This window comes from Myotis brandtii, unplaced genomic scaffold (genome assembly GCF_000412655.1).
Source record: "Myotis brandtii unplaced genomic scaffold, ASM41265v1 scaffold374, whole genome shotgun sequence".
In the NCBI taxonomy this organism is placed as follows: Eukaryota; Metazoa; Chordata; class Mammalia; order Chiroptera; family Vespertilionidae; genus Myotis; species Myotis brandtii.
The window spans coordinates 6,457,027-6,476,295 of record NW_005364372.1 but is presented as its reverse complement, the minus strand read 5'-3'; the positions used below and the strand labels follow the sequence as shown (position 1 = coordinate 6,476,295).

General features: G+C 35.4%; 1 protein-coding gene and 1 pseudogene across 1 annotated transcript in view; both read right to left on the bottom strand.

Annotated features, from left to right (window-relative positions):
- AGMO (alkylglycerol monooxygenase) overlaps positions 1-19,269 on the bottom strand; it is a 269,591-nt gene that overhangs the window by 64,676 nt on the left and 185,646 nt on the right. The window lies entirely within an intron of this gene.
- On the bottom strand, positions 461-777 carry LOC106727148 (annotated as a pseudogene).

Sequence of the window (19,269 nt, the reverse complement as noted above, 5' to 3'; positions counted from 1 at the left end):
CATACCTGATGAATAGCATTGTCCAGTTCTGTGAGATTTGATGGTTGTGGAACCAGCTGCCTAATGGCTCTTTTAACTTTGTCCCACAAATGCTCAATTGGATTGAGATCTGGTGATTGTGGGGACCACGAGGTAACTCAACTAACTATATTACTACTATAAACAATAGGAGTATAGTAATAGTAATCCCAGACCTGATATTTCTGTTCCTATTTTCTTTGCCACTAAAATTTTCTCATCAGACAGAGCAATTATTTTCATAAAATCATTTTCTCTGTTCAAGAATATAAAACATTAACTATGAAGTTCTCTACTTGGCTTCAAGATAATTCATAATTTGGTCCTTTACATGACACAAGATGGATTATTTTCCCTATCTTGTGTCATGAGAGATTTTAGTCAATTTTTTAAAACATATTCTCAAGATGTTGTTGTCATATAATAAAACAGAGTATGAAGCTTAGAACTGGATCACTGGACTCTTTCTCTTCTTATTTCCCCCCAGATCAAAATGCTTGCATCTCTTCATAGCCAGCATTCTCTTAGATCTACAGTTGGGCTCGACGCCTGCAAGCCTCAGCACAACCTTCTTTGTAGTTTTAGCTTTTTGGCGGAAAATTGGCTTAGTCTGCCCACCATAGCCACTCTGCTTCCCGTCATAAGGATGCTTTCCCTGTGCAGAGAATCCTTGCCCTTCTTGTACTGTGTCACTTTGTGGGCTTGATGCTTGCCACACTTCTTACAGAAAGTCCAGTGGGTTTTAGGAATGTTCACCATGTTTGCCAGAGTGCTATCGGCAGGGAAAGCTTTAGTCGATTTTTATTTATTTTTATTATCGTTTTAAAAATATAATTTTGTTTATTTCAGAGAGGAAGGGAGAGGGAGAGAGAGATAGAAACATGATAAGAGAGAATCATTGATTGACTGCCTCCTGCACAACCCCTACTGGGGATGGAGCCCCCAACCCCTGGAGCATGTATCCTTGACTGGAATCAAGCCTGGGACCCTTCAGTTCTCAGGCCGATGCTCTATCCACTGAGCCAAACTGGCTAGGGCTTTAGTCAATTTTTATTTTATTAAATTTAATTTTATTGTTAAAAAAATTAAAATAAAATAAAATTTAGTCAATTTTTAAATAGGTGAGAACATTCATAAATACAATGTTGAGATAAAACTAATTTTAAGTTCTTGTTTTAAGATATAGAAAAAATATCTTTAAACAGAGTCTTTAAACATAGTATCAGTCTCTAAACAATAGTGCTTTCTAAACTTTGAATTATGTTTCCCTGATTTTAAAACAATCTTGAAATATTCAAATATAAGGTCAAGTGTATATGATGAGCCAAAATTGTGTTAGTGGGGTCATTTCTTATCATGATGCTTTTCTTTCCAATAGTAGCCTGTGATATAATAAAACTGTGTGAAAACTATCTTTTTGTTTGTTTCTCTTAAGTAGGAATGGATGAATGAACAATTCTGTGAATAAAGGCAGAGTTCTTTGTACCTAAATTTCTATACATTTTTACTTACTAAAGAATTTAGACATGAAAAGGGAATAGCAATCCTATTTTCATCCTTTTATATCTGAAATTTTCTTATGTTTTCATAAAGATTCCAATGCACAATTTTTCAAAATTTAATTTTATCATTTTTGCATGCCTTCAGAATAAGTTATTAAATGTGATATGGTAATAGATTTTGGGAACTAAATCATTCTGGAAATAAAAGAAACACTATTAATGGAGAAGAAAGAACATTTCCATCTTTATAAACAGAAGGCTTTTTTTTTACATTTTTAGAGTCTCCATCAGTTTTGGCAAACACCACAGCAGTTTCATCCAACTTCTAAAGCTGGGACTTGATCCAAAATTCTGGTAGTCAGAGATCTGCTTAGTGTGTTGTTGCTCTATTACCTGACACTTTTGGCTCAATTTGAAACATTTTTTATTCACTCTTTATATTTTCTTTTCCTATTGTTGAATCTTGAGAATAATGAAAGAACTGCTTTTTTTCTTCCTATTTACAAAAAAAACATTAAAATTTTTAATACTGTATCTCCATATAGAAAGTAATTTACTTAAATTCATAATTCAAATCATTAAAAACTTTCTGCTTCTTTGTTTTGCATTATATCAAAAAAAAGAAATTACAGTTTCTTTTTTCATTTTTCAACCACTTGCATAAAGTAGATTTTTAAGAATGTTAGTTACATTTCCTTATAGAACTAAGTGATGAAATAGGATTTATCAAATTTTAAAATGTATAATTATCTTTATGGTTGAGTTCCTGAGATTGTTTAAAAATAATAGATTTTAATAATATTTAATCAAATATATTTATAGACAAAAATCCAAAATATTACTAGTAAGTATACAGTTTTACTCCAAAACTTTGGTTTAGTCATTACTTTGGTAATATATGCTTTGTGGCCCACCAAGAGTACATAATCTCTGAAAAAGAAATTTACAAAAGCATTTGATATATAGACGTCATTGAATCTATTATATTTCCTCAAAAATATATATTGTTCCATGAGTGTACCTATAGAAAACTTGTTACCAGCATCTATGAACCTTCTTGAGAAATAAAATGTGCCTAAGAAATAATACAAAGAAAGAAAGAACTGGATTTTGATATTTTAAACTAAAATTTTTAGTGTCTCAATGTATTGATATGCCAAAACAGAAAAAAAATACTCAATGCTAAAATGTACTGCAATAAAAGGTGGATAAATGGGTGTCACTTTATTAGAAATATACACAGCTACTTTTTAGTCTGAATTTTTCATTTTTAAGTGACAGCTATGTTTTCTTTTATTTTTCAATTACAGTTGAAATTCAATATATTAGTTTCAGGTGTACAGATAGTGGTTAGACATTTATATAACTTACATTAAGTGGCTATTATGATGTCACAAACAGGAGTTTTATTTATTTCAGCATTTTCATAAATTTGGTTCTTAAAGCATTGCTTTTGTAGAATATTAATAGTTGGGAGTTGTTTGAGCCTTAACATGTTATTCTAAAATGTACCTAAAGATTCATTCAGACCAGTAACACAACCTGGCAAATAGAAATGAAGACATAGACCGCATATGATAATTCAATACATGATAAAGAACATACATAAAGACATAAAACTTATCCAAAAACTAGTACAATAATAAATGTGAAAACAGAATTTTAACTTCCACATCATAAAACTAATAACTACAGAAAATAATAAAACAATAAATAATGGAAGAAACCACCTAAACTAAAATCAAATAGAACTGAATATTTGTTTTAAAAAATCTCAAAAATTAAAAGAGAAATTGCTGATCTTGCAAGCTGTAGACATAATAGTAATTGCAAGAGAAAGATGAGAGGATGTTTAAAATTTCAAAACATCTACTTTTTCCAGATTTATTGAGATACTAGAGGCCCAATGCACAAAGATTCATGCAAGAATGGGCCTTCCTTACCCTGGCTGCTGGCACTGCCTTCGCTCTGGCCAGAGACGCCTTTCTGGCTTTGTTTTGGCCTTCCCACGCTGCCCAGAGTCCTGGAGTGGCTGGGGCAGTGCTGAATGCCTGCGTCATTGCCATGGCGATGACACAAGCGTTCCACCCCGCCCCCGGCTGCTCGGTGCCTGTGTATGCAAATTAACCCGCCATCTTTGTTGGGTTAATTTGCATACCCACTCCTGACTGGCTGGTGGGTGTCACGAAGGTATAGTCAATTTGCATCTTTCTCTTTTATTAGTGTAGATAATTGATGTGTAACATTGTGTCAGTTTAAGGTACAATATTTTGAGTTGATACACTCATATATTGCAAAGCAATTACCATCATACTATTAGCTAACATCTGAATCATACCACATATCTAACATTTCTTTTTTTTGTGGTGAGAACATTTAAGATTTACTCTTTTAGCAACTTTCAAGTATATACTACAGTATTATCTATAATAATAAAAGGGTAATATGCTAATTAACCAATATCTTCCAGAAATCATTCCGGAAGTCCTTCCTGACAAAGCTGGGGCCTGAGGGAAGCCAGCCCAGGTCCCGGGTACCTGTGGTTGGTCCCAGGGAAGCCAGCCCAGGTCCTGGGTGCCTGCCGGTGGCCAGAGGAGGGAAGCCAGGTTCCCAGGTGCTGGAGGGAAGCCGGTGCCAGCAGCCGGGGGAAGGAAGGCCTACTTTTGCACAAATTTTCGTGCATCGGGCCTCTAGTTAACTATAATTACCATGTTGTACATTAGATTCCCAGAACTTACTCATCTTAAGGCTGGTAGTTTTCACTCTTTGACTAATATCACTTCATTTTCCCCACCCTCAACCCTGGAAACCCCTACGTTAATCTCTGTTTATTTCAGATTCCTAAAATATTAGCTATATATTTATTAAATATGTCAAGCAACAAACTAGGAAAATATTTTCAGAGCATAAAACAGATAAATGATTTGTATACATGTTGCATACAGTTCCCATTTATGTTAAGAAAACATTTATTATGACCAGTCAATGTGGCTCAGTGGTTGAGCAGTGACTCCTGAGCCAGAAGGTCACACAGTTCAATTCCCAGTCAGGGCACATGCCTAGGTTGGGGGCTCTCTCCTCAGTAGGGGGCGAGCAGGAGGCAGCCGATCAATGATTCTCATCATTGATGTTTCTCTCTCTCCCCCTCTCCCTTCCTCTCTCTGAAAATCAATAAAAATGTATTTTTTTTAAAAAACAAACATATATTACTTAGAAGATAAATGGACTAAAAATGACCAAAATAAAGTACAGCTATCCATTTATTAGTTCAATATATATTACTAAGCATATAGTATATGGCATGCAATGTTCTAAATATGAAGAAAGAGCAGCATACAAATAGACAAAAGTGTTGCCCTTACGCAGGAGGGATGGATATTAAATATGAAAAACAAGAGTGATTTGTTACCTTGGTAGTAATTGCCAGGGACACAATAATGCAGCGAAAGATGATAGGAAATGTGGGCTTGGGAAAGAAACTATAATTTATAGCTTCCAATTCACGAATAAATAATTAGAGAATGGCAATGTGATCCAAAATTAAATTATATTAACAATAATTTTTAATTAAAATGTATAAATGTCATGGAAACACAGAAAGTTAATGAATATCCATTACTCATGGAAATACATAAAGTTATAATGCTTTCAGAAAACACGGTAGCATATTTATCAGAATTCTTAAGAATCCTATATAATAAAAGGGTAATATGCAAATTGACCCTAACAGCAGAACGACTGGGAATGACTGGTCACTATGACACACACTGACCACCAGGGGGCAGACGCTCAATGCAGGAGCTGCCCCCTGGTGGTCAGTGCGCTCCCACAGGGGAGCTCTGCTCAGCCACAAGCCAGGCTGACGGCTGCCAGCACAGCAGTGGTGGTGGGAGCCTCTCCTGCCTCCTCGGCAGCGCTAAGGATGTCCGACTGCAGCTTAGGCCTGCTCCCTGCTGGCAAGTGGACATCCCCCGAGGGCTCCCGGGCTGCCAGAGGGATGTTTGACTGCCAGCTTAGGCCTGATCCCCCAGGGAGTGAGCCTAAGCCAGCAGGTGGACATCCCCTGAGGGGTCCCAGACTGCGAGAGGGCACAGGCCGGGCTGAGGGACCCCCATGAGTGCACAAATTTTTGTGCACCGGGCCTCTAGTATTTAATAACATTTCACTCAGGAATTTCAATTCTGGAAAGTTATTTGTAGGAAAAGTAAAAAATATTGAAACAGCTTTTAGGAATTGCAATTCTCAACCACAGTTTAATTTATAATAGTCAAAATTTACAAGTGAGTTTAGAAATCTGAATGTCCATGAATAGGGGATATACATATCATTATACACATATTTTATGTAATCTTTAAAAATGCCAGTGTCAAGTTCTACAAATAATATGAAAAGTATAAATAATACAATATTAATTGAAAAAGATCAGAGTATCACCTTGTATATAATTGTTTTCAATTATTTTGACATTGACAAACATTGTTGGACAAAACAATAAGGTTCAATGAGATTAAATATATAAAATTAATCTGATTTAAGATGACAGTGTTTTTATCCAGAATTACAAAATGTCATGTTGAATGCGATTGCACAATTACTAACTTTAACCTCTCAACCAATAGAGAAACCACTCTACATTATGCCTAGATGATTGAGCTAATGTCAGAGGGCTGCCCCCAAAGATACACTTTTATATAGCTTTGCCCTCTAAAAGGCTCAGAGCTGATCAAGCTGAATTAAATAATGTGACTTACTTTATCTTGTCTAACAAAACAGAAGTTATCCAACTAGAAGTTTTTTGATACCTAACAACTCTTTCCAGGAAATAGTAAAATAAACAATAGTAATACTAAGCATAGTAACAACAGCAGTAAAACACATCATAAAAGGAACATAATTGGGAGATTACTAGTGCAGATATTTTTACAAATATTAATTCTGTAATAGTTCCTTTCACTCCAAACCACAGTGTGGGTATTTTTATTTCTCTTTTACAAATTAGGAAACTGGAATCCAGGAAGACCAAATAACTTCCCAAAGCAACACACAAAATTAGCTGAGCAAGAATTTGACCTTGGGTCTGAGGGGAGTCCAAACTAGTGTTTTATGTTTTTTTTCTCCATCTTCCATATTAGCATAGTCTCCCTAAGATCCGTCAAATGGAATAAATCTCTCCCTTCCTGTTTCTCAATTGTGCTTTGAACTTGGGTAAGCACTGACTTTACAGACTACCTTCTATCACAGGCATATATGCCTCTCTTCCTCATATTTCCCAACTCTCTCTCTCTCTCTCTCTCTCTCTCTCTTTCACACACACACACACACACACACACACACACACAATCCATCCACAGAGGAAAGTAGTAGGCTCAATAAATGCTAGTGAGTACTGAACTGATATAAAGAGAATTGCAGCCCTAGTCAGTTTGGCTCAGTGGACAGAGTCAGCCTGCAGACTGAAGGGTCCTGGGTTTGATTCCAGTCAAGGGCCCATGCCCGGGTTGTGGGCTTGATCCTCAGTAGAGGGCGTGTAGGAGGCAGCTAATCAATGATTCTCTCTCATCAGTGATGTTTCTATCTCTCTCTCCATCTCCCTTCCTCTCTGAAATCAATACATATTTAAAAAAAAAATTTTTTTTTAAAGAGAACCTCAGTTTAACCAGTGAGCCTTTATTAACATTTCTAATTCCAGCGCTAAAGATAACATGGGCAAGAAATCCCTGGAATATACCATCAGAGACCAACCACATTGACACAGACCTATAAAGAATGTAGAGCAGTGAAAACGGAAAATACTTTTAATACTTCTAAAGGATGAGAGTATATAAATCCTAGGTGGTGTTGCATTTTACTATTGTAGTTATTGGCATTACGGAATACAGTTTTAAATGGACTTTTTTCAAGTCAAATATCTTAATAGAAATGGAGCTATAATTATACAGCGTGGTAAATTTTCAGCATCTAATGACTCACGAAAGCTTGCCAAAACATGCAGATTTTAAAGGAAAAGGTTCACCTTTTTTTGATTTACTACAGAGTAAATTACAGACAAGTTAGTGTTGCATTTGGCTCAGGGGTTGAGAATAAGACATACAAATGTGCAAAAGAAAAATATCTAAATAGTATATTCCCCTCCCTGGGCAACATTGATCACTATTGTATGAGAATGTAAAAGATTTTTAAATAATTATTTAAAAAATTACTTCATGAATATTTTCATGAAATCATTGTCATGTATGAGTAGAGAATTACTAGTATATGCATTTACAGGATTGACAGGAAAATATGGAAAAAATAAGTGAATGAGCTTTGCATAAAAATAAATGATAGTTTGAATTAACATGAAATTCAAATAGTCAGCAAGGCTCTCCTAATTGTTTATATATTTCTCCTTTGGGAGGATGCTGAATTTAATGTTGAAAGGAAACAGTTCATTTATTGACATGATGCCCTTCTAAAGGCAATACTTTAATTCAAGATAAGTCAATAAATATCCAAGCACATTTGATATGCAGTATTTTAGTAAATCCACAAAGGGAACCACAAAGGTTCATATCCTCTGGTCTTTTAAAGAATATCTGTTTAAAGCTAAGACACACATAGACACTAATCCATTTTCTTTATAATTGTATTAATGTGATATAAAAGGTATAAAGTCTATTTCATTAGTTACCACATACATTTTTATTTTACTACTAGAGGCCCAGTGCATGAAATTCGTGCATGGGGCGGGTGGAGAGTCCCTCAGCCTGGCCTGTACCCTCTCCAATCTGGAATCCCTTGGGGATGTCCAACTGCCGCAGACGGACATCCCTCTCGCAATCTGGGACTGCTGGCTCCTAACCACTCGCCTGCCTGCCTGCCTGATCACCCCTAACCCCTCTGCCTGCCTGCCTGCCTGATTGCCCCTAACCACTCTGCCTGCCTGCCTGCCTGATTGCCACTAATGCCTCTGCCTGCCTGCCTGATCGTCCCTAACTGCCTCTGCCTGCCTGATGGCCTGATTGCCCTTACCTTGCCCCCCTGCCGGCCTGATCGCCCCTACCTTGTCCCCCTGCTGGCCTGATCGTCCCTACCTTTCCCCCTTGTCAGCCTGATCACCCCTACCTTGCCCCCCTGCCAGCCTGATCACCCCTAACCGCCTCTGCCTCAGCCCCCAGCCTAAGCCACAGTCTGGCCTCCCTAGGTCGGAGGCTACTTGGCCTATCAGGGGAAGGTGCCGCCCCCATCACCCCATTGCTGCTACCACTGGCGGCCACCATGGATGCCTGAGCCTCGGGCCTCACGGCTGGGTGTGGCTGCCTGAGCCTCGGGCCGGCCCTCGCAGTGGTAGCTGCCATCCCCAGCTTACCTGAGCCTTGGGCTGGCCCTGCTTTCCTGAGCCTTGGGCCAGCCCTCCCAGCGGCAGCTACCATCTGTGGCTTGCCTGAGCCTCAGGCAGCCGCTGCAGCTTTGTCTGGTAGGACGTCCAGATGGTTGTCCAGAAGACATCTGCCCTAATTAGCATATTACCCTTTTATTAGTATAGATCTAGCCCACTAAATCTGATTCCTCCTCTTCTTAATGATTTGCCTTCACACTACTCCAATCCTTAAATACGTCTGATCACTTCTATCTCCTAATTATCCATATATCTTCCATGTTTTTGGTCACCATTTCCACTCATTCGTTTAAAGCTATGGCCTCTTAATTGTAATACTTGCCTTCAATCTCTAGAGCAACGCTAACAACTTTATCCTTCTACTTAAAACTCTTCATCATTATTGGGTTGAAATTCAACTATCCTTTTAAATATATCTATCTTGATTTCAGAGAGGAATGGAGAAGGAGACAGAGATAGAAACATCAATGATGAGACAGAATAGAATCATTGATCAGCTGTCTCCTGCGTGCCCCACATGGGGATCAAGCCCACAACATGGGCATGTGCCCTGACCAGGAATTGAAATGTGACCTCCTGGTTCATAGGTCGATACTCAACCATTCAGCTAAGCCTGTCGGATGAAATTCAACTGTCTTAACACTTAATTGTGCTCTACAATTGTATTCCTGTCCATTTGTTACTTCATCACTCTTTGTCTCACTCACACTGAACTATTTTCATTTCCCCTAACTCCACATGATCTTTCACACCTCACGTCTGCTCTTGTCATTGTCCTCCAGGCCTTCACACTTTGCTGTTTCTACTCATCTTTCAAGACTCAAGTGTAACCTCCTCTTGGAATTGATCTGTAGCCACTTTCTAATCATCACTCCAAGCTGTTCTTCCTCTCCTCTCATTTCTTTTAATTTATGGTTAGCTAGATTTGAAATTCAAAGCCTGTCCTTTTTATTTATGAGTTATTTACTAGTATGTTGAGCAAGTTAACCTCACTGAGTTTCAGTTATCATATACAGTATACATAATAAATATATATAACAAAATATTAGTATATAAATATACAGTATTGTTTTTATAAAAGTAAAGTACATTGTTCAGAATACAATACTTCATTTTTTTCTCTCTGTTCTGTGCTCCCTGTTCTATGAAAATAATGATAAGAGTTGCTTTGCCACTTTTATTTTTTGCTTGATGTCTTCAAATAGACTGTGAGCTTCTTGAAAGAAGAAACAGTGTATATTACTCAGCTCTGTATTTCAACACATAATCTAGGACTAGTAAGGGCTAATATCTATTTCTAATGTAAGCATTTACGAAGGGCTAATGATGTGCTCAGAGTTTTATAAATTAGAAGTATATATTTAACATATCCTTTGCCCTGACCTAGCAGATAAGACATGCAAAGAAGATACAGGCACACCTAAGGAAGGAAGCTGTAAATACCATTAAATTAAACAACAAAGGCATGGGATTTCAGAAGACAAAAAATACTTCCATCTTAATAGATTGAAATGGGGGAAATAGAGGTGAAGGTAAAAGAGTAGGAATGAAGAGTATTTTAAGGAATTTATACCACTTGAGTTGACATTTGGAAAGGTCATTAGAACTTGAACAGAGAGAGATCCAATAGGTATAGGTAAAAATCTCAGGTGTGTGTGTATGTGTGTGGGAAGGGGGGTGGGGAGGAGAAAAGCACGCTGAGAGATTGCCGGGCATGTTTTGTTGCTAGTCAAAAGGTCCACTAGATTGGAGTTCATGACTGCAAGAGTAGTGAGTGTCTTCTACCAAGAAATAGGAGGCCTAGGTCGATGTTTCCATAGCTACTCAGATTCATATATGTTGAACATATCCAAGCATATTCTCAGGCTATAGTAGCTGCATGACAGCGTGAATTAATTACATATAGTGGTATTGGTATTTTTAACTAATTGAAACAGTAGCTGATACAGCCATTTCTCATTAATGATTTAAGATGAACAATTAAATAAAAAATAATTTGGTATAGCCATCCTAAAATCTTTAAAGAGTGAAAGCACAGAAGTAATCATCAAAAGAAAGAAACTATCTTCTTTCTTGCTGATATCACTTAAACAAAACTCATAGTACATTCAAATGTGAATAGTAACAGAGCATTACCTCATCTGATGAATGGAAGAAGCTATTTTTCTACCACTAACTGGCATGAGAAAGAGCAAAACTCCTGGAGGAAATTAGCAAATCTTAAAGGTGTGGATGACATTCTGTAGTATTGCTTGTCCAAAAAAAATGACACAAATTATGGCACTGAACTCTAAAGCCAAGCAGCAGCAGACATTTTCTCCATGGCAAAATGCACATTTTTCCAGGGACTAGTCTTTAAACATGCCAACATTTCAGTGTAAGTTTGCAGTATATTACAAGTTACACTAAGGAGTCCACTGAATCTAGCTCTCTTCCTCCTTTGTTTTAAACATGCACACACAGAAACAAATTTTCCACTGCAAAGCATAGGAAAACAACTTTTATGTTCCAAGAAACAACTGTATGTTTAAGAAGTGTGTCCCACATTTTTATTGTTTCTATGATTGTACGTATTCATGAGTGAAATTAAAAGTGTCATTTATAGAAATTTTAATGCCGATAGTGAATGAATGCACAAATTAAGGCAAATACTGTGTGTTTTTAATGCCAGAGCATGACAATCAAAACTATGCAACCAGTTCTCTAAGATAACATAAAAGCAATTCAACAAGTAGAAATGTAGTGTTCTTTATAGATGAATATATAAGCAAAAGTATAGGAATGATAAAGATTAAATTAAGAACTGACTTCTCTACCTTCTATAGTAGCCACAGTGCCAAGGGGCCACAGTAATTTGCGGACTGCATGAACATGTTTTAATTCTAATTTATTCTAAAACCTGAAGAAATAAATGAATAATATTTAATATATAACACTGAATCCATTCTGAATTATATATGTATTTGTACCAAAACAATTGTAAATCTAATTTTTTTAAAAAAATTTTTATTGTTGAAAAAGAGGGGTAAGAGGCAAAAGTGTGCAGGAGACATGAAAGTCAGAATTCATACTAGAAGTTATTACTGGAGCTGAAAGGAAAAAATGGTGTTAGAGAAGAGTATGGAGAAAGAACATTTCAAGGCTTTTTATAATATTTTGTTTACTTAAAAATATTAAGTGGCTGTGGTAAAAAAGTCTTTTGGGTACATATGTTTGCTATCATTTGTTTATAATAATTCACAATGAAAAGATTAATAACTGAGCCCTTTGATTGAATAAATTAAATGCCTCTTAACATTAGAATTTTTTTAAGAGTAAAATTTTAGAATTAAGATAGCTATTAGTTTAGTCTTTATAATTTTTCATCTCTGAAATGAACTTTCCTTAGGAAAAATGTTTCATCTCAAGAGAAATATGATTTTAATTTACAGAATTGTTCTTCTAACCAAAATATTAGACAGTGGACTTTCTTTAAAAAACATATTGGTTATGAATTTTTATAGGATATTAATGTTTTGTAATAAAAGTTGTATGGTGACAAAAGGTATGGGGTACTTTTGCCAAACTTTTTTATTTTAAAGTGTATTATTTTGTTCCAACTCCTGAATTTAATAAAACAAATTTAGGGGTGTAAAAAAGATAGAAAATTTTTAAGTTATTTAAAAATTAAAATCACTGTAAATGAGAGAAAAAATACATAAATCAAGCTGCCTGGTATAGGGCTCTCAGTTTGGCAGGGGTTACAGAGCAGACATTTATTTCCCAATATATTGGCTGTTTTCAATTAGAAAGTCTATCCTCACTAGACTGTAAGCTGCATGAAGAGAAGCCTTTTTGTTCGTTTTGTTCATTGCTGTATAAGATCTGGAGTAATACCTGCCATGCAGCATGTTTTCAATTAATATGGGCCAAATTAACCAATCAACTAGGGCTGCGCTTCATAAAGAAGGCAGAATGCAAGCCATGAAACTGTTATCGATAGTAACAATTATTTCTGTAGACATCACTGCTATTAGGAAGATAAAAATAGGCGTATTGTGTATATACTTCCAATCAGTACAAAACCCTTGCAAACTTGGATGTATTAGATGAGAAAATATGAAGGCCCTGAAAATAAACCAATTATCTGCAATAATCAATGAAGAAACAGTAAGAACAATCCACACAGGAAGAACAGAAGAAATAGTATTCTCAGAGCTACTCCCCAAAAGACAGCTCAACGTGCAGGTGGTTATGAGAAGAGTGCCTGGTTGACATTAAAGTGGCAACACAGACACACAGAGAGAAGCATCTTCACAATGACTTTATAATATACTGAAATTAACCAAGGAGTTTCCAGAATTTTATACTCAAATTTAAAAAATGAATATCTGTGATCTAAAGTTTATTCTAAACCACAGTTGTTTTTGTTTTTTATTTTTACTTTAAAACAAATTAGATAGAAATAAAGATAAAACTTTTGTCAACCTAGTGAAAGATAAGCAAGATGAATGATGTTTAAGTATGTGTTTTTGGCTGAAAATGAGGAAGAGCATGGGAAAAAAAGGAGAAGGAGTGGTGAACATCTGGGGTGGTTTCTTTTCTATGAAAAGGAAAAAGGTCATATCCCACCCAGTGAGAAGAGGTGACCCCCTAAAAAATGTAAGTGATCTTGCTTGACCTGTGACGCGAGCATGGGGATAACCTCGTCTGTTTAAATGCAATGTGTGTTTCTTGTTAGGAAAAGTGAGAGAGTTGTGCTCTGCCATAAAAGAATGTGAGGGATATGAAAGTGCTGAAAAGCAAAAGAAAGAAGTGGGGTATGCGGAACTTGATGCAGGCTATGGAAAAAATAGAATCTCATGTTGTTGGCCCTGCTTTTTACAAATGGTAGGTAGAAAAGAAAGATAAATGTAAGTTTATGTGTATATATGCTCCTATATAAATAGATCCACAGGTACACACACACACACACACACACACAGCTTTTTAATTATTTGTTTAATTGTGGGGATCAATTATTTTTTCTGACACTCTCTTCCATTTAACATTAAAATAGTGGTATTTACCTGGAAGAAGAGAATAGGCCCATAGGCATGTCTCTAACAGCTCAAAACATCTAACATTATTTTCTATGAACTCCTAGAGTCCCAAGTCTAAAACATCAATTTATGTGAGTCCTACTTACAGTCCTTTTACAGTAAATAATACCAAGTCAACATTCTTATATAATGCTTGACAGTATTCTCAGAATATTTTTATTCTATTAAATAAGTGGGCTCTCTGATAAAAGCAGCTGAAAAATCCTCACATTACAATATTAATAGGAGAAAACTTAAATGTCTTGACCTACATAAACTCCTAATTTGTTTCATCTTTCAAAGATTCTTTCATCCCTTTCTTTTTACCAGCGCTCTCTATTCCCTCAATCCCCTTGAGGTCTCCTCCACAGAGCCCCATTATTTAAGTAAGAATGCACCCAGAGAACAGCTGTGGAAGGAAGGAGTTGAACTGAGGCATGAGGCCAAATAAGGACAGGCATTTTGGGTACAATCTCAAACCTATTGGTAGGAAAACTGAACAATTTTGAGTTCTCAATTATGTTGTTAATTAGTGATGACTTAGTGTTTGCCACATCAGTTTTATTATAGAAAGATAGGGGACATTTTACAATTGAAGAATTTAATTTTTTCCTGGCCATTTTATAACAAAAATCTTATTTATTCAGTCATGAGAAATAAAAGTCATAACATCAGATTTGGGGGAGTTTCTATATTAAAAGCCATATGTGTTTATGTTTAAATATTCAATAATAAAATAATGATGAAGTTACTCCAAAGGAAAAATGTAACAATTTCCAGTTTATAATTATAGATACTGTTTATCTTTTTCAACAGTCCCTGTCTGAATTTTTACTGGGCTGTGATTTTTTTACTAGTCCAATGGACCCAAAGAAACAGAAACTTTGATTTTTTTAGATGCTGCCTGCATGAACTAAAATGAAACAATTAATCAAGTAATTTATTCAGACCTGGGAAGTGATATATCTTCTTCCATCCCTACACAAAATATTCTCATGAAAATATGAGGCATTGCCACTCTGTCACAAAGAGAACCAACATTTAATAAGAAAGTCAACTCTGGCCAATGATTTAGTTAAACCCTGGAAAGCCCATTGGATAACAATTTCCTGTTGCATATCCTTTCCTCTGGGATTCCCTCCTGCAATCTTCAAGCAGAGTGAGCCAGCTGACATTCAGTAGTTAAAAATAAATTTAATATTAAAAATAGGACATTATTTTGAAATACATGAATTCTTACTTGGCGTTCTTATCTAGTGACATGTGGTTACACCTATCTTAAGAATGTATTCATCATCTCACCATGGATGTTCTGCCATGTGTCTTTTCCCCCTTTTCTTTAATCCTCCTGTTGTTCCCCACAAGAGGGCAGGCAGGGGCAAGGAGAAGGCAATTTTGTTTTAAAATCTGGTAAAACAAAGTTGATAGGGCAGGAAGTAAAAAATAATGTCTAAAATGAGATTTGAAAATTATCTGCAGATTTTAAATATCTTTCCAAATCCCCATCTCTCCTTGATATGAAAAAATGAGGACTGGCACTTATTGTAAGCAAGTTGAGTCAAGTATTTCTTGTGTGTTTGGGTTCATTGGTGAAACATGAATGATCAAAGTTTCAACACTTGGCATCTTTTTTTCCCCACCTGGTAATATGGGTGATTGTACCACTTTTAAAACCTTATGATTCTATATTTATTTCCTTTTGACTCAGATGGTTATAGCAAACAATTCTTAATAATAATTGCCAATTATTCTATGAGGAAAATTATATTCCTATACATATATCCTGGATACACATGTGATCTAGAATTTGGAATCGTGATTTGGATTTTACTTTAGATATGCTACTAATTTACTAGGGTGCCACAGTTATATACAACAACTCAATTTTTCTACTGTCTTATTGTAAATGGAGACTGGAGTGTAGAAAAGTTATATAGAAGATTCTATAAATTAAACTTGGTTTCCTCTACAAAAGGTACTAAGAATGTACAATGCTTCATAGGTAAAATGGCATTATGGATTCATGAATGGGCTAGAAGGACACATCACTTTTTAAAGCAATAAACAATCAAATACATTATTTTTCTTAAAATTCATAAATTAAATAATGGAATACAAATAAAAATGTATTTGTGATAAGTAAAAGGAGAAAAGCGTAACTTCTGCTTAAAGAACACTGTAAAAAAATAATTTGAAGGCTACCTGAATGAATTCTCTAATATTCTGTGTTAATTAACCCACTTCCATTACTCACCCTACATTTCTTTTCACCTCATATTGTATTTACTTTAAATGGAATAAAAACTTTTGCTATGCATTGACATTAACTTCATTAAAACGCAAAGTTTTTTTGACATTTTTAAAAGAATTTTCTTATTCTACACTAATAAATGGAAGGGTTTTGAATTTCAATGGCTAAAAGGAAGTCAGATTTTAGTTATATGAATCCAGGGTAACTTCATTCATGGATCAAAAAAGACCTCTTGAGGCTTACAAAATCTTTATTATTTTCAAGCTACAAGAAATAGTTTGGTAGAGAGCTGGATAATGAAAAACATATTCTTCTGTGATCAATCCACATTGGGGTGCTTTCCAGCTGTGAGACAGTCTCTCAAACATAAAAGTTCTCCAAAGTTCTCCTTGGCCTGGAGCCCAAATTTATTTATAACAGAATATGACTGCAAAAATAGCATTACAAAATACAGCAATTTTTGTCACTTTTCTAAGAAGTTCATATGATTTATGACACTGTTAAGTATTGCTAATCCTTCAAATGGTTAGATTTTAATGTTTAGAATGAGTACAATTTAAATTTTCACCTATTATTTTAGATTGTATTAATTCTTGTAGGCTGAACAGTATGTCCCAAAACTAAGATTTCTACTTAATTATGCTGCATTTGTCACACTGGAAAGGGCTAGTGGAGAAACATAATTTACATATCTGATGTATAAATTTTTAAAATAAGTTATAATCATTATAACAAAAGCAATGAAGTCTTTATATAAAATAGTTCACCATTTCTAAATGCATAAGTTAAAATCATGAGAAATAAAAGTCATAACATCAAATTTTGGGGAGTTTCTATATTAAAAGCCATATGTGTTTATGTTTAAAGTTATTCAATAATGAAATAATGATGAAGTTACTCCAAAGGAAAAATGTAATAATTTCCAATTTATAATTATACACTTCTCACATCACTAATAAGACACATCAACTGGTAGTAGTGAGTAGTAATGCGATTCAGACACTACAACTGCTGTCTAGCCTAGTCACCTAATTCTAATAGTCTTGTGAGAGAGAAAGACATAATTTATATTTCATCATGACAGATTGCTCTGGGACCTTACCATGTGGGAATTCTTGTTTGACATGTCTTCCAACCAAATCCATTTATATGAATCAATAATATATCACATGGTAAAAGTTAAAACAGGCATTCCATTGTTTATAATTCAGAATATTTAATCTACAGGTGATAGTGACAGTGGCTGATATAGCACTTGTTTTCTTAGATGGACAAATCAATTTAAAATCTAACAATACCAGTGTTAATTTACTTATTTTAAAACTAATGTGGATGTTTCAAAATAAATCACTAACTTATACTAGACTTTTTGTCTTATAAAACTTATGGGAAGGAGACATTATAAATTACCTAATTGGATAATTGCATCAAAATGAAGAACAATAAAAAATTCCCCAAGTTGATTGCTTTTATGCAGATGGTTGCAATTACCCCTTCAAATTGATACCCAAAATCTACAACTCCAGGCCTGACCTATTATCCTGAATTTCAGACTGAGATTCAGGTATTTCATAGGTACCTCAGTATAAATATATCAACAAATAAACTCAATATCTCTTCCTTCAAATCTTTACCTTTAAGGTCCCAATCGCAATGAAAGTGTGAGCTCACAAATCCAGAAATTTAGAAGATTATGGCAAATTCTTCCCTCAGTCATCCCCAACCTCTGATCAGTCAGTAAACAAGTCTGATAGTTTATTTCTTAAATCTCTCATTAGTCCCAACTTAAATTTGTCCCTACTTTCTAAATTTGTCCCTAAATACCTAGACTTTCTCCAGAAGATCTAATGCCTCCAGTCTTGCTTGTCTTTTTTTCTCACTGCCAGAAACATTGTCCAAAAGACTGAATCTGTTCATGTCACTTCTCTTTTCAAAGAATTTTAGTTCTCTTAACTACAAAGTGGGGTAATTCTGCTTGTCCTGCATGTATGTCCCTTACTAATCATATCCCCTTCACTTCTTCCACATACACATGCCACTCCAAGCCATTTGTTGCTCCCTAAATATAGAAAACTTGCCATAAATTGGCACATGCTTTTCTTCCTACTCCCCCTCTTCTACTTAATTTTTTTTAAATACATTTTTATTGACATTAGATAGCAAGGGAGAGGGGGAAAGAGAATCACTGATCAGTTGCTCCTGCTTACACCCAGACCTGCACTCTGATCGGGGTGGAACCCACAACCTAGGTATGTGCCCCAACTGGGAATCGAACCAGCAACTTTTCAGTGCACGGAGGACACTTAACCAACTGAGCCACACAAGCTTTGGCTGCTTAATTTACTCTCATTCTTCTTCCTTAAGCCTCTGATCAAGTGTACCTCATTTGAGAAGCCCTTTCTAAATTAGCAAGCAAGACTGGATATTTCTTCTTCTACACTCTTGCAGCATCCACTTTATATCTACTCATAGAGTTGTTCACTACACACAGTAACGTTTTCCATTTGCACATATCAATTTACTATAAGCTTCGTAAGGGCAAATTTTTGTCTTTAAATTCATTTTCATCAGAGCTTTCCAAATTATAGGTCGACATGTTTAATAAATAAAATCCCATCAATACTTCTCTGTTAAGCAAAGCTCTTTGACGCTCTTGCATCTGTTGATAACCATACTAAATCACTTTTCATGAGAATACAGCAACTATTGCGATATGCTTTATAGTTACAAAATATTTCACATCATTGTTGGAGGTAGGCAATGTTTGTTTGTTTTTTAACATTTTGTGGATAAAATAAAGTTTCACAACATTTAAGTAATTTATCCAAAGTCTTTCAGTCAGTATGTGGTAAACTGATATTTAATCCAAGTAATTTTGATTTCAATATCATTAACTTGTGGTTGGTCAAATGATTTAGCTTAAATTCACAACTTAAAAGCTTACTATTTCTTTTTTATTAAAATACTAGAGGCCCAGTGCACAAAAATTTGTGCACTCGGGGGAGGGGGGGTCCCTCAGCCCAGCCTGTGCCCTCTAGCAGTCTGGGACCCCTCGGGGGA